This window comes from Physeter macrocephalus, chromosome 2 (assembly GCF_002837175.3).
Source record: "Physeter macrocephalus isolate SW-GA chromosome 2, ASM283717v5, whole genome shotgun sequence".
Lineage (NCBI taxonomy): Eukaryota > Metazoa > Chordata > Mammalia > Artiodactyla > Physeteridae > Physeter > Physeter macrocephalus.
Genome location: NC_041215.1, coordinates 25,315,458 through 25,329,599, shown reverse-complemented (window position 1 = coordinate 25,329,599; position 14,142 = coordinate 25,315,458). Strand labels below are relative to the sequence as shown.

General features: G+C 34.8%; 1 protein-coding gene across 2 annotated transcripts in view; it reads right to left on the bottom strand.

Annotated features, from left to right (window-relative positions):
- LOC102984528 (actin related protein 3) overlaps positions 1-14,142 on the bottom strand; it is a 42,326-nt gene that overhangs the window by 17,709 nt on the left and 10,475 nt on the right. Inside the window, exon 2 of one of the 2 annotated variants that reach the window (XM_028501033.2) lies at positions 2,476-2,531. The exons of the other annotated variant lie outside the window; for it this stretch is intronic. The gene's annotated coding sequence lies outside the window, so the exon portion shown is untranslated. The remainder of the gene's footprint in view (positions 1-2,475; positions 2,532-14,142) is intronic. 2 annotated transcript variants of the gene reach the window in all.

Sequence of the window (14,142 nt, the reverse complement as noted above, 5' to 3'; positions counted from 1 at the left end):
CCGGAGCCTGTGCTCCGCAACGGGAGAAGCCACAACAGTGAGAGGCCCACGTACCGCAAAAAAAAAAAAAAAAAAAATTACTAAAAAAAAAAGTTTAAAATTATATGGGCTTCCAACAAAGACTGAACACAGCCACTTAAGAACATAAACAAAACCAAATTTTACAAGGATGAGAATTAACATTATCAGTAATCTCCTGAAATAAACGTTTAATCACAACATAATGCTTTATAAAAGATTATAAATTAAGAGATTACAAAATCAGCATTTTATGGGTTGAATTGTATACCCCCAGAAAGATATGTTTAGGTCCTAACTTCTAGTACCTCAGAATGTGACCTTATTTGGAAATAGGGTCTTTCAAGTTAAAGTGAGGTTAGCAGGATGGGCTATAATCCAATGACTGGTATTTTTATAAAAATAGGAAATTTGGACATATCCACGCATGGAAGAAAAACAATGTGAAGACACACAGGGCAGCCATGTGACTGGAGTGATGAATATACAAGCCAAGGAACATCAAGGACTGTCAGCAAACACCAGAAGCTTTAAGAGGCAAGGAAGATGTCTCCCCTAAAGCTGTCAGCAAGACCTTGGCCCTGCTGACACCTTGATTTCAGACTTCTCCAGGACTGTAAGTTTCTGTTGTTTTAAGTCACCTGGTTTTTGGTACTTTGTCTCGGCAGCCTTGGGAAACTAATACAACCATACACAGTGGTATAATACTAACCTCAAATATAACTAATACAACCATACACAGTGGTATAATACTAAACTCAAATATAACTAATGTCAAGTCCACAAAAGTACTTCTATTTTAGTCAGCGATAGAGACAATATTTGTCGTCAAGGTCTTAAACAACAAACTATCAATATATTTATATATAAATGTGGGACAAAAGTAAAAAAAAAAAAAAAAAAAAGCAAATCTGCCCCTCAGTGTAGATAACAAATATGCATGATTAAAACATTAAGAAAAAGACAACAGTACTACAAATTAAGACCACTATATTCCTATGAATGAGCATCAGTGTCCTCTAAAATCTATTCCAGGCATTAAAGAATTAGACTTAGGTAACAGCCTAAATTCTTAGATAGTAAGAATTAGATAATAATCCCTAGAGAAGTACACCAAAAGTGTATCAGAAGTGCAAAAGTCAAATAGGTTTGTTTCTAGAGAGTGAATAAAAATATGTACTAGCTCCCCTTTAAAGACCATTTTGACACACACTTCACACATTTTTAATTTTGTTCTTACAACAAAACAATCAACCTGTTCAAGTCTGATGAGTACCCAATTGAGACTAAAGATCTGCAGTTTGGGGCAAGCATAGTAATTTCTACCTTGTTCTCAACTTCACAGATTTTGAATCCTAAGCTGCTTTCACTATTCTCTGCAGCAGCTTATTTTTCCATTTCCTTATTTTCATAAATTAGTAAGAATACACAAAAATATTCAAACAGTCTAATACTAGTGATACTAGAACTGTCTAGAAGTTAGCACCACCAAGGAATGGCTCAAAAGGTTTATCATCTGATATGCTAAAGTCGTAACTTGGCATAGGTCAGGTGGTTCAGAAATGTTACTACATTATGTACAAAAGGTGAATTGGGGCTTCCCTGGTGGCGCAGTGGTTGAGAGTCTGCCTGCCGATGCAGGGGATATGGGTTCGTGCCCCGGTCGGGGAAGATCCCACATGTCGCGAAGCAGCTGGGCCCGTGAGCCATGGCCGCTGGGCCTGCGTGTCCGGAGCCTGTGCTCCACAATGGGAGAGGCCACAACAGTGAGAGGCCCGCGTACCGAAAAAAAAAAAAAAAAAAAAAAAGGTGAATTGTCTAAAAGTCAGAAGCCCAAAACAGGTTCATCAAAGAACACATACATAGCCCAGGATAACAAATAAGAGCTCTAACAAACCAAGTGTGAGAGTATTTTTTAAAAACTTCTGAAAGACAAACTAGTGAAAGTGGACAGTCAGCTAAAGTGAAGTTAACAGAAATAAGATAAAACAAAAACAATATAAGTATGGTTATAAGATGTTAGAAGACAGCTGAAGTCCACATCTCTAAAGATGAGATGCCATCCTTATTTTGAAACATGAGCTCTTGTCAGGGATGCCAACAAGCACATCCACAAAACAAAGGATAGCCTTTGTAGGCGTGTGATGGGGAATGCATTACTTAATAGTAACACAAACACATTAGTAACAGCAATACCCTCAAAGCAGAAAACTGTTTAATTATCAGCTCATTCATTTTTGTCTTTAAAAAGATACTTGGCAGATCTGGTAAATGAAGAGCTAAACAGAGATCTGAAATGAACGGTCAGAGGTACAGAAATGAGGCCATGCTTAGAACTTGGCAAACCATGTTTTTAAAGGAGTGAATCTTACAGAGTGTCAAAAATGATTATTTATTTTACTTTATTAAGAAAAAGATATTAAATCAGCTTATTTGTGACTTAAAAGAAATACTTACAGGAAGGGATGATAAACTGTGGTTCCGTATTTCCAGCATATCCTAGTTTTGTATACCTGAAAAACAAAAAGAATTTCATAAGGATTTCACAAATATCTCAGCAATTATGAATTTAATTCTTAGATTTCCATTTGTTATAAAGTGAGATTCCACTTTGGGTAAATAGTATACAAAATTCCATCGTTTCAGTTCATTTAAACATCTCTGCTTTCAAAATTATATCAAAATTATAAATACCCATAGCTTTTAACCAGGAACTGCACTTCTAGAAATTGATCCTACAGGGATATTCATACATGTACAAAATAACATATAACAGAGGCTTTTGCGACAATCTTGCTTATAATAGCAAAAGACTGGAAATAAACAGCCATCAAACTAGTTAAATATGCTTAGTTTATACTACAGAATATTATGCAGTTATTAAAAAACAGATTGAAGAAGCTCCTCATGTACAAATATGGAACAATCTCCAAAACGTATTGTTAACTGAACAAAAGCAAGGTACAGAACAATGGTTCAACTATGTGATATTTGTATAAAAGTAAAGGGTAGGGGTAAAACATGTAAAACACAAGCTGCTCATCTCCTTACACGGCCCTGCAATAAAACTTTCTCTGCTCCAAACTCCAATGTTTGGTTTGTTTGGCCTCATTGTTCAGTAGCACCTTCAGAAAAACTCTTCCTTCAGACAGCTAGTAGACACTTTTATAACTTTTCCTCCCCTTAAGCTTTAAACATGGGATTAAACAGCTTGGATTTTTCTTAAATCTTCCACTTGGATAACTGGATTATTTAGTATAGGAGTTAGACATGGGATGAACGTTCACATTTGGAAGTTACTTACTCAAACTGATCTACAGATCCATGCAATTGCTATCAAAATCCCAGCACTGTTTTTTGGGAGAAAGAGAAAATCTATCCTAAAATTCATATGGAATCTCAAGGGACTATGAATAGCCAAAACAATCTTGGAAAAGAACAAAGTTGGAGGTCTCACACTTCCTGATTTCAAAACTTAGTACAAAGTTACAGTAACAAAAGCTGTGTGGCACTGACACAGAGACACACAGACTAATGGAATAGAACAAAGCCCAGAAATAAATCCTCCCATATACGGTCAAATAATTTTTGACAAGGGTGCCATAACCATTCAAATAGGGAAAGGATAGTCTTTTCGAGAAAGGGTGCTGGGAAAACTGGATATCCATTAATTAATGAACATGGACTTTTATCTTATACCACATACAAAATTTAACTCAAAATGGATCAAAGACCTACATATAAGATCTAAAACTATAAAACTCTTTGAGGAAAATATAGGGGACAAAGCTTTATGACATTAAATTTGGCAAGGATTTCTTGGACATGACACAAGGAGGCAACAACAACCATAAAAAAGTAAATTGAACATCATCAAAATAAATAACTTTTGTGTACCAAAGGACACTATCAATAGTGTGCAAAGGCAACCCACAAAATGGAAGAAAACAGTTACAAATCATATATCTGATAAGGAGTAATATCTAGAATATATAAAGAACTCCTACAACTCAACAACAAAATAAACAACCCAGTTTTTAAAACAGGCAAAGGACTTGAATAGACATTTCTCCAAAGGAGATATACAAAAGGCCAACAAGCACATGAAAAGATGCTCAACATTAATAATAATTAAGAAAATTCAAATCAAAACCAAAATGAGATACCATTTCACATCCATTAGGATGGCTATTACCAAAACATCAAAAACAAAAACAAACAAAAATATCAGTGAGGATATGGAGAAACTGGAACCCTTGCACACTGCTGATAGGAATGTAAAATGATGCAGCTGCTACAAAAAACAATATGGCAATTCCTCAGAAAATTAATCACAGAACTACCACACAATCCAGCAATGCCGTTTCTGGGTATATACCCCCCCCCCAAAAAAAAAATGAAAGCAGGGGCTTCAACAGATTTTTGTACACCAATGTTCACAGCAACATTATGCATAATAGACAAAAGGTGGAAGCAACGGAAGGGTCCACTGACAGACGAATGGATAAACAAATGTGGTATATACATACAATGGAATATGAGTTAGCCTTCAAAAGGAAGGAAATTCTGACACATGCTACATACAATATGAATGAACCTTGAGGACATCATCCTAAGTGAAATAAGCCAATCACAAAAGGTCAAACACTATATTATTCCACTTACATGAGGCACCTAAAATAGTCAAATTCACAGAGACAGAAGCAGGATGGTGGCTGCCAGGGATGGAGGTGGGGTATGGTTGTTACTGTTTTATGGGTACAGAGTTTCAGTTTGGGACGATGAAAAGGTTCTGAAGAAGAATGGTGGTGATAGTTGTGAATGTACTTAATGCCACTAAACTGTACACTTAAAAATGGTTAAAACTGTCAATTTTATGTTGTGTATATTTTACAACAATTTTCTTAAAAAGCTATGTAAACTTGACAGCTACTGGGGAAGATAATTAAATTCTGTACATATCGTACATGTTAAAACAAAATAAATCTAAATGGATGAAATATTATAACAGGATCGGGAAATAAACCATAAACTTTAAAAGGTAATGCAGGATAACTTCTTTATAACCCTGGAATAGGGGAGTCTTAGTAACTATAATTCAAAATCTAGACATTAAAAAAAGACTGATACTCCAATTATGTGAATATTTAAAACTTCTTCACAAAAACATACCAAAAGTAGCCAAAATAAAAATGACCAAAAGAGAAAAATTATCTGCACTCAGAGACAAAGAGTTAATCACCTTAATATATAAAGGATATCTAAAAGGTGATGTCAACAAGAGAGGGAAATAAAGGAGGGAAGAAAGGAAGAGTGAAAGGTAAAAGACAATAACCATTCAAAGAAAAAGAAATATAAGTGGCTATAAATGAAAAGATGCTCAACTCTGTGGGGTAAAAAAAGAAAAAAAGAGGCAAATTAAAAGTATACTGAGGTAAATTTCATACATTCCTAGTTGGAATGATAGAAAATAACCAAAATCATTTGTAAATAAAACAGCCACTTTGGAAAACACTTAAACATTCACTTACCATATGACCCAGCAATTCTACTTCTAGGTATACACCAAAGAAAATATGTCCCCACAAAGAAGTGTAAACATTTGTTCATAAGAGCATCATTCATAATGGCCCAAAACTGGAAGCACAGTGTATATTCATCAAGAAAACATATAAGCAAGGCTTGATATATTCATACAAACCAAAATTATTCCATCTATGAAGAATCAGGAAAATGTAACCCATTCTCTAAGGAAAAGACATTCAACAGAAGACAAAATGACACAATGTTGGAATTATCAGATAAAGACTTGAAAGCAGCTGTGACTGTCACAATGAAATAGTAATGACTAATAGTAAATATCACAGAAACTCTAAAACTATTAAAAAGAACAAATGGAAATTACAGAACTGAAAAATGCAATGTCAGGTATAAAAAATTCTCTGGATGAGCTAAACAGCAGAACAGAGGAAATAATCAGTGAACTTGAAGGCAGATCAGTAAAAATCATTCAGTCTGACAAGAGAGGGGAAAAAAATTTAAAAGAGAGACACAAAGTGAAAAGAATAGCTCCTCAGAGACTTGGGGAACAATATCTGAAAGGTGACATAGGTTCCAGAAGGAGGGGAGAGAGACAGAGATGCAAAATAAATCCAAAGAAAACCATACCTAGGCACAACATAATCAAACTACTGAAAATCAAAGATAAAGAAAAATCTTGAAAGCAGCCAGAGAAAAATGGCTCATTAACAGGAAACAAAAATTCAAATTACTAGCACCTTCTTATGAGAAACTATAGAGGCCAAAAGACAGTAGAATAACATTTTTTAAGTCTGAAGGAGGTGCAAATACAGTCAGCCCAGAAATCTTTTTTAAGAGCAAAAATATCCTTCAAAAATGAAAGTGCAATAAAGACATTTTTCAAATAAAAGAAAACTCATTCTCCAGGATAGATCACATCTTGGGTCACAAATCAAGCCTCGGAAAATTTAAGAAAACTGAAATTCTATCAAGCATCTTTTCTGGCCACAATGCTATGGGACTGGAAATCAATTACAGGAAAACAAATTGTAAAAAACACAAATACATGGAGGCTAAACAGTGCACTACTAAATAACCAAGAGATCACTGAAAAAAATCAAAGAAGAAATAAAAAACTACATAGAAACAAATAAAAATGAAAACACGATGACCCAAAACCTATGGGACGCAGCAAAAGCAGTTCTAAGAGGGAAGTTTATAGCAATTCAATCTCACCTCAAGAAATAAGAAAAATCTCAAATAAACAATCTAACCACATGCTTAAAACAACTAGAGAAAGAAGAACAAAGTCAATAGAAGGAAAGAAATCATAAAGATCAGAGCAGAAATAAATGAAATAGAAATGAAGAAAGCAAAGATCAATAAAACTAAAAGCTGGTTCTTTGAGAATATAAACAAAATTGATAAACCCTCAACCAGATTCATTAAGAAAAAAAGGGAGAGGACGCAAATCAATAAAATTAGAAATGAAAAAGGAGAAATCACAACTGACACTGCAGAAATACAAAGGATTATATACATGGAATCTAAAAATAAATAAATAAATAAATGGTACTGATGAACCTAGTTGCAGGGCAGGAATAAAGAGACAGACATAGAGAATGGACTCGATGACATGGGGTGGGAGAGTGAAGTGAGAGTAGCATCAACATATATACACTACCAAATGTAAAACAGTTGGCTGGCGGGAAGCAGCCTCACAGCACAGAGAGATCAGCTTGGTGCTTTGCGATGACCTAGAGGAAGGATGGGAGGGAGACTCAAGAGGGAGGAGATGTGGGGACATGTGTATGCATATGGCTGATTCGCTTTGTTGTGCAACAGAAATTAACATGGTAATGTGAAGCAATTATACTCCAATAAAGATCTATTTTAAAAAAGGAAAAAAGAAAAGAAAACTCACTGCCATCAAACCTGAGCTAAATAAAGTTCTTCAGGCTGAGGGGAAACGATACCAGAGGGAAACTGTGGTATTAATGAAGAACATCAGAAATGGGAAACAGCTAGGTAAATGAGACTTTTTTCTGCTTAATTTTTTAACATACTTTTGACTATTTAAAGCAAAAATCAGGGCTTCCCTGGTGGCACAGTGGTTGAGAATCCGCCTGCCGATGCAGGGGACACGGGTTCGTGCCCCGATCCGGGAAGATCCCACACGCCGCAGAGCGGCTGGGCCCATGAGCCATGGCCGCTGAGCCTGCGCGTCCGGAGCCTGTGCTCCGCAATGGGAGAGGCCACAACAGTGAGAGGCCCACGTACCACAAAAATAAATAAATAAATAAATAAATAAAGCAAAAATCAAATTATCTTGTGGGGTTATAACATATGCAGATGTAATAACTATGGTAACTATAGCATACAACGACAGTAGGGTAGAGGGAGTGTCAAGAGAGTTAACAGATCTACAGAGATGCATGGTTTCTACTCTGCATAAAGTTTTAAATTATTAACTCTAAGTAAAAAAATAAATAAAATGGTATACCAAAATTCAACTATACCAATTTTTACATTAAATGTAATATACTACAGTCTCCAATTAAAAGGGGGGAAGGAAGGAAGAGAGAGAGAGAGAGGAGAAAGGAAAAAAGAAGAAAGGAAGAAAGCCCCAGCTATATACTGTCTGCATGATATGCACTTTAGAGATGGAGAATGAAGAAAGATGGAAGGCAAATAGTAAACGTAATTCTGAAGTGGCTGTATTGATACCAGACGAAACTTCTTTAAGAAAAAGAGTTAACACCAGAGATAAAGAGAAATTTTATAATAAAAGGATAAATTCATCAAGAAGACATAACAATCTTAAATGTACACGTGCCTATTAACAGTTTAACGTCAAGCATGGTTTAATAGTACAAAAATCAAGGCTCTACTTTTTAGAACACCTCAATGAATTTCACTGGTTGGAAGACTACTCCTCAACATGCTATGTATGGTCTGATCCCTATTTCCCTTCCCAGACTCATCTAAGTGCCCACAATTCACTTTCATAATCCTCAACCCCTGCAATATACTCTGTTATGTCTGAAGTAGAAAGAATCACTTTTATAAAGCCTTGATAATTATGTTCAGGAACAAAAAACATAAATCCTAGCTCTTACAAAATATAAATGCTCCATCCTTCTTTTCATTGTTGCTTTTGTTTTATTTTATCCTAATCCTTTTTTTCCTCAAAGGCCCTTTTCAAATCTTCCATTTTCACCAGTCCTATTGGACACATGTGATTTTCATAGTATGATTCCCAGGCAAAATTAGTACAGTCCTAATACCTTCCAACTTGCTGTTCCTTAATAAATGGTGTGTGTGTGTATGTGTTTTCCTGCCTATGTACACATGTGTCTATTTTTAATATTAATTACACTACCCTTTATTACTTTGAAATATCTCGAGAATACTTTCAAATCTAGTCCTTAAAAGGGAAAATACATTTTGTGACTACCTTGATACTTTCATATCAAATATTTTTATGTCAACTGTAAACAAAAATTTACATATATATGTAGAGAAAAGATAAAACTACACAAGAATAATTCTATTATATAATGCTAGCATATATATACACTTTGTCTTCTGGAAGTCTACACAAGTAATAGTAAATTCTGATTATCTACAGATAGCAGGATGGGAGAATTTTGGTTTTCAGATTAACACTTGTCTTAAATGGTCTAACCGTGCACTAAATTATTTTTTAAAAGAATTTTTGAATAGGTAACATTAGCCCATGATAAAAATTTTAACAAATAAAACAAGAAGCAGTACTAAAGTAAGTTTCCCTACCACATAAAAAGTACTAAAGTAAGTTTCCCTACCAGGCCTATCTCCTAGCCACCCCATTGCTAACCCAAGAGGCAATCACTTATGTATTCCAGAGATAATTCATGCATAAAGAGGCATGTATGTTACTTTAATTTAAAACATGTCATTGGGTTATCTGGGTAGTGAAATCATGAATCTATGTCACTTCTTTATGCTTTCCTATACTTAAATACGAAAGTGTCATTTTCTAAGTGGTCTTTAAAAAGAGACCATAAAATGAAAAAGACAAAGCTATCCTAAGTTTATGAAATTCATAAGGGCAATATAATACTTTGAAAAACTAAACCAAATTTTTTCTTTGTGGCCTAGGGAAGCAAGATAAATATACAGAAAATCACCCTGGACTGTGGTAGCAATGAGAAAAGATCTACAATGCTGGTTTTGGTCGGCAAAGTTGGAAATTGCTTTGAGAAAGGAATACAGTAAAGGAGAGAATTCAAAAGCACTTTTGAAGTTATCAAAGTGATTAGCAGAACACTAGTGGAAATGTAATAAAGTTAGGAGAGAGGGAAAATGAACAGCAAAAAAAAAAAAAAAAATTTATACAAGAAATGGTTACTTTATTGTGGTCCTAACTGCCTCTGGGCAGGGGGGAAAGTAGATTTGAGGAGAGCCATTTATAATGTTCTTTCATTCTTAAAAAACAAAAAGAAATGAATCATTACCAGGTAATGATTCTGATAAATAGGGGTATATGTTATATTATTCAGTATACCTTTCTAAAAGGAAGAAATTTATTTATGGAAAGAATATTTTTAAGTAGTAAAACCAGTTAAAAGCAGTAGCATCCCTCATGTTGGATATTATTTTTAATTCTGCAAATTCATGTTTATTTATTGAAAGCATGTAGTTGATTTGACAGAGTACTTTTTTATTTAATACAATGGTTCACTTTTCTTTTTGCTTTGAAAAAACTTACCACAGCAAAAAACTACTTGAAGATCCCAATAAATTACAGATATTGAACCACTAAATGAGAACAGAATCTTTAAAAAAAAAAAAAAAACTACATTTCAAAAATGAACTGGAATAAAAAGCTAGGACAAAAATCATTCCAGAAAAGAACAAATATGTACCAAAGCTATTACACTAAATATGGTGTGTGACTCTATAGACTACCTAAGGGAGAAACAGCAGTAGAGTTTTAACTTTCAATGTTTCAACAATTTTAAACCATACAACAAAATGAATATAAGACCCTAGAACTTTAGGGTGGATAGAACCTTAATAATTTAGTACAACCCATTTTCCAAAATTTCTTGGTGTTGAGACCACTAATTTAAAGTTGAAAGAATTTTATCTCAATATGAATGACCATCTTCCACCCTAACATATTATAAAAACAAAGTAAAGCACACATAGAGATTTTTACATAACAAGCATGTAATTTTCAAATTTTAAGTGAAAACTGAGGTCTACAAATGAATCCCAATGCCAACTTTCATGATACCTCAATTCTCAGCTTAGCTATACATAGTTTTCTTCGTACTTGTAGTGTGAGGAACTTTTAGCACAAGAATGTAACGGCTAATTCACAGGGAATGTTAGCTATAAAGATAACTAGCAATTTTTAAAAAAGCATTTCCATTTCCAGTTCCCTCCAATGTTCTTCTCATTACATGAAAGTCACTGTTTAACACAAAAAGACTGACAAGACTGTTGAGTGGAAGAACCTGGATTCCTAAATGTCAACAGAAATATTCTCCCAGTTCTTCCAGATCTAAAACTTAAAATCTAATAATTCCTTCTCACTCTTAGGGAGGAAAGAACATGGACCACAGAATCAGAAAATCATGAGTGAAATGTTTGCTCCACCGTTTACTGTCTTGTGATTATAGACTTTATTCCTAAGGAATAAAACCAAATTTGCAAGGCAGTCATGACAATTAAGATAACAGTGGATGGCACTCACTAAGTATTCAGTAAACATTCATTTCTTTCCCCAGGTCATTTTCCTTTATCCAGAGTCCTCCTTTTTTCCCTCTATCCACTCCCATAATTATTCTTTCAAAGACTCTTGGCGATGTTTTCCCAACCTCTTTGCTACTAACCAGTCCAAGCATCCACCACTAAACATGTAGACTACAGCAGTCAATACTCATCCCACGACAGAAGCCAGTCACAAATGGCCACAAGTTGCATAACTCCATTTATATGAAAGAGACAAATAGGCAAATCCACAAGGATAGAAAGTAAATTAGTGGTTGCCAAGCGTTGAGGGTGATGAGAATGGAGAGTTTCTGCAAATGGGTATGAAGTTTCTTTTTGGGGTGATAAAAATGTTCTAAAATTGACTGTGGAGATGGTTGCACAACCTGGTGATATACTATAAATCACTCAATTATACACTTAAAAGGGTAAATTTTATGGTATGTGAATTATATTTCAATAGAGCTGTTAAAAACAAAATAAAATAAAATACTAGACTCAGACTAATACTGCATAAATTTAACTTTTATCAGTCTTCTGCTTAATGACCTACACAATCAACTGCCCATCAAATCATTCCAAACAATTGTGTCCCATTTAAACTCCTTCTGAAATAAGGCAGGATAATAAATAAATAAAATACTTGCTGTCCCAAAGCTCCCAATAGGAATACCTCAATTCCCAGTAGGGCAATCTCCTAACTGATCCCTCCCTCAAATATTTTGAAACTCCTTCCTGACTTCCCTTCATCAATAAAATACTTGCTGGGCATTATTAAATACTATGCATGAGGCCATAACTTGGAGACTGAACAAAAGACATCCTGTCATCCTAAAGCTTTCAAGTTAGCTTACACATCTTACCCTGACAGTCTTCCTATCCTTCCATCTATCAAATCCTATTTACACTTTTCCAAGGATCTGATAAAATTCATAAACCAACCTCCGAATACTACAGCCCTTATTAATCTCCCCAAACAACTAAATACTAAAATGCCATCCTTACCAATGAGAACCTACTCTTTTAGCACAGGGAACTCTACTCAGTGCTCTGTGGTGACCTAAATGGGATGGAAATCCAAAAAAGAGGGGATATATGTATAGCCGATTCATTTTGCTGTACAGTAGAAACTAACACAACATTGTAAAGCAACTGTACACCAATAAAAATTCATTTTAAAAAAATGTTGGCAATGCCTACATAACCAGGAAAAAAAAATACTATTTCAGTCCTGGTTTGTGCAGCAGGTCACATTACTGGTATTTATAATCACCTTCTTTCAACACCCTTGTCCTCACCCAACACTCAGCTCTTCATGGTTCTTTGCCTGAGGAGATGACTCAACATTCATTCTGGAATGCTTTGACCATTAGATGTTCTGCCTCAATTAGGTTATTATAATTATCCATTGACTTTTCTCCCCAGCTTTACTGACAAATAAAATTGTAAGATATTTTAATAAATAAATAAAATAAAACGCCATCCTTAATTATTTCACATACATTAGTTTCATCTCTGTAACTTAACTGTAAGCTTCAAGTATAAAACCATGCCATAGCTTTCTGTACATAGCAAAGCGGTCAGCATAGAAATGAAAACACTAATAGTGAAATAAGTAATTAATTACTTTCAACACCCTTAATAATAACTAGAGCCGCCATTACTTACTGTATGCCAATTATTTTGCTATGCACTTTACATTATCCCTAATATTTATCATTACCCTGGTTGTTCTATCTCTTTTTACATATTGGGAAACTGCAACTTAGAGAAGAAACCACTTCAGAGAAATAGCAAAGCTAGATTTGAACTTAAGTATCTATCAGCCTCCAGTCAATGCTGGTTTGTACTGTCTCCCTAAAGCATAAGCAATTACACACACAATCAAACCAGAGAAAGAACTAACAGTATAGTTTATCATGCTACCTATGTGATCTCTGGCAAGTAATTTACACTCTGTGTCACAGTTTCATCTGTAAAAGAGAATAACAGTAACTACCTCATAGGGTTAGGTATAAAATGAATTAATATATGTAATGCAATCAAATGAACAGTGTACGGCACATAGTATGCACTATATGACTGTCAGCTATTATTTTTTTATCATCATAAATCACCATAAAGAAGTCATCAAATATACTTCCTACTCTTCATAAACCTGGTTTATAACAGATTGTGGCTTCATACTACCTACAACATGAACAAAGTTAGTATAGAATTCAAGGCCTTCCAGGCTTCCATAATCCAGCTCCAACATCTTTCTACTTTAATTCAACCCAAGAAGCACTTACTGAGCACCTTCCATATATCAGACTCTTTCACTATTTCCCTGTATCATATCAAACATTTCACTACTTCTCTGTACCATCTCAAACATTACTACTTCCTTGTACTACATCTAACCTCACATACCCAAATTCTACCTTTACACTTCCCACCTATTTCCTCCCACTGTTCTCTCACCTGGTACATTAGTCTTATTTCTGCCTATCAATATTTTACTTATCCTTAAAGGCCTATTTCAATTATTATCTCTATCAGGAAATTTTTTTTTCATGTTCCCTAGAAAATGTAAATTTTCCCACACACACACACACATCCCATTATCTCTTGGGGAAAAAAAGAGTGTAGCTCAAATTCTTTAAATTATAATACTGGTTTACAATTTCAAAAAAAAAAAAAAATTTGGGCTTCCCTGGTGGCGCAGTGGTTAAGAATCTGCCTGCCAATGCAGGGGATACGGGTTCGAGCCCTGGTCCGGGAAGATCCCACATGCCACGGAGCAACTAAGCCCGTGCACCACAATTACTGAGCCTGCGCTCTACAGCCCGTGAGCCACAA